Raw genomic sequence first — 2890 nt, forward strand, 5'->3', positions numbered from 1 at the left:
ACTACTTTTTCTTGCTTCAAGAATCAATTTTATGATTTTTTAGATTATCAATAACATTTCTCATTTTTCATTATTCTTTCAAGAGCCAACAATTTTAACATTCATAAACTTCACTATAAAAAATATGCACTGTTCAAGCATTCATTCAGAAAACAAAAAGTATTACCACCACATCAAAATAATTAAACTATTTTCAAGATAGAATCGAAATCCATGTTCTTCTTTTTCTTTTTCAGAAAACATTTGTCATTTAAGAAAGGTGAAAGATTCATGAAACATTCATAGCTTTAAGACATAGACATTAAACACTAATGATCATGTAATGAAGACACAAATATAGTCAAAACATAGCATAAAAATCGAAAACAGAAAAGAAAATAAACAAGGAGATTAAAGAACGGGTCCACCTTAGTGATGGTGGCTTCTTCTTCCTCTTGAAGAACCAATGGAGTTCTTGAGATCCTCTATGTCTCTTCCTAGCCTTTGTTGCTCCTCTTCCTAGAGGTTTCTCCGACCTTAGGTGCCATTAATGGTTATGGAAAGCAAAAAGTTGAGCTTTTCCACACCAAACTTAAAAGCTTTGCTCGTCCTCGAGCAAAATAAGATAGAAGGGGGTAGAAGAAGAATGATGCAATTAATTTTGAAAACTTATTAATGTATGCAAGAAAAATTAAAAAGAGTTGAAAAGAATTTGAAAAGATATGTAAGTTTTGAAAACGTTTTGGAAGGATTTGAAAAGAATTGGAAAAGAATTAAAAAGAATTAGAAAGATTATTAATTTTTGAAAATAGAAATTGAAAGATGAACGTTTAAAATATGTTTGATGCAAAAAATTATGAATTAAAACATGAAAAAAATGAAAAAAAATCGAATTGGAAACAAAATTACCTCCCTTGTGTCATCCTGGCGTTAAATACCCAGAATGCTATCCACTCTGGCATCTAACGCCCACTCGACTGCCTCTTTGGGCATTTAACGCCCAGCCAGATACCCTGGCTGGCGTTAAACACCAGTAATCCTTCTTTACTGGGTATTTTTCTAAACGCCCAGAATGCTGCCTGCATAGGCATTAAACGCCCATTTTGCTATCCTTACTGGCGTTTAAACGCCAGTATCCCTGTCCTTCAGGGTGTGCTATTTTTTATGATGTTTTTGATTCCGCTTTAATTCTACAACTGTTGTTGTGACTCCACATGATCATCAACCTAAAGAAAACATAAACTAACAATGGAAAATGAAATGAAAAAGTAATTAACATAAATAAATAAGATTGGATTGCCTCCCAATAAGTGCTTCTTTACTGTCTTTAGCTGGACTTTTACTGAGCTTTTAATTTAGTCTCAGTTTTGAGCACTCTTGCTCAACATTGTCTTCAAGATAATGTTTGACTCTCTGTCCATTAACAACGAATTTTTTGTCAGAGTCAATATCCTGAAGCTCTACATATCCATATGGTGACATACTTGTAATCACATATGGTCCCTTCCACCGGGATTTCAATTTCCCAGGAAACAATCTGAGCCTAGAGTTAAACAGCAGAACCTTCTGTCCTGGCTCAAAGACTCTAGATGACAGCTTTCTGTCATGCCATCTTTTTGCTTTCTCCTTATAGATTTTAGCATTTTCGAAATCATTGAGTCTGAACTCCTCCAGCTCATTCAACTGGAGTAATCTTTTCTCTCCATCTACCTTAGCATCAAGGTTTAGGAACCTGGTTGCCCAATAGACCTTGTGTTCCAGTTCCACTGGCAGATGACAGGCTTTTCCATACACCAGCTGGTATGGAGAGGTCCCTATAGGAGTCTTGAATGCGGTTCTGTATGCCCACAGAGCATCATCCATACTTCTTGCCCAATCCCTTTTACGGGTACTTACAATTCGTTCTAGGATTCATTTTAGTTCTCTATTTGAGACTTCAGCCTATCCATTTGTCTGTGGATGATATGGAGTTATCACTTTGTGGTTAATTCCATATTGGATCAGAGCAGAGTCAAGCTGTTTATTGCAGAAATGAGTGCCTCTATCACTGATCAGTACCATAGGGACACCGAACCTGCTGAAAATATGCTTCTGGAGGAACTTTATCACTGTCTTAGTATCATTAGTGAGTGTTGCAATTGTCTCTACCCATTTAGATACATAGTTTACTGCCACCAGAATATAAGTGTTTGAATATGATGGTGGGAAAGGCCCCATGAAGTCAATCCCCCATACATCAAATAACTCAATCTCTAAGATCCCTTGCTGAGGCATGGTATAACCGTGAGGTAGATTACCATCTCTCTGGCAACTGTCATAGTTACGTACAAACTCTCGGGAGTCTCTATAAAGAGTAGGCCAGTAGAAGCCACATTGAATAACCTTTGTGGCTGTTCGCTCACTTTCGAAATGTCCTCCATATTGTGATCCATGGCAATGCCATAGGATCTTCTGTGCCTCTTCTCTAGGCACACATCTACGAATTATTCCGTCTGCACATCTCTTAAAGAGATATGGTTCATCCCACATATAGTACTTTGCATCAGAAACCAATTTTTTTGTTTGCTGCTTACTGTACTCTTTGGGTATGAATCTCACAGCTTTATAGTTTGCAATGTCTGCAAACCACGGTACTTCCTGAATGGCAAAGAGTTGCTCATCCAGAAAGGTTTCAGAGATCTTAGTATGAGGGAGGGACGCTCCTGCTACTGGTTTTATCCGGGACAGTTGATCAACTACTTGGTTCTCTGTCCCTTTTTTGTATCTTATTTCTATATCAAACTCTTGCAGAAGCAACATACATCTTATGAATCTGGGTTTTGAATCCTACTTTGTGAGGAGATATTTTAGAGCAGCATGGTCAGTGTACACAATCACTTTAGATTCTACTAAATAAGATTTGAACTTGTCA

This window comes from Arachis duranensis, chromosome 1, assembly GCF_000817695.3.
Source record: "Arachis duranensis cultivar V14167 chromosome 1, aradu.V14167.gnm2.J7QH, whole genome shotgun sequence".
Classification (NCBI taxonomy): domain Eukaryota; kingdom Viridiplantae; phylum Streptophyta; class Magnoliopsida; order Fabales; family Fabaceae; genus Arachis; species Arachis duranensis.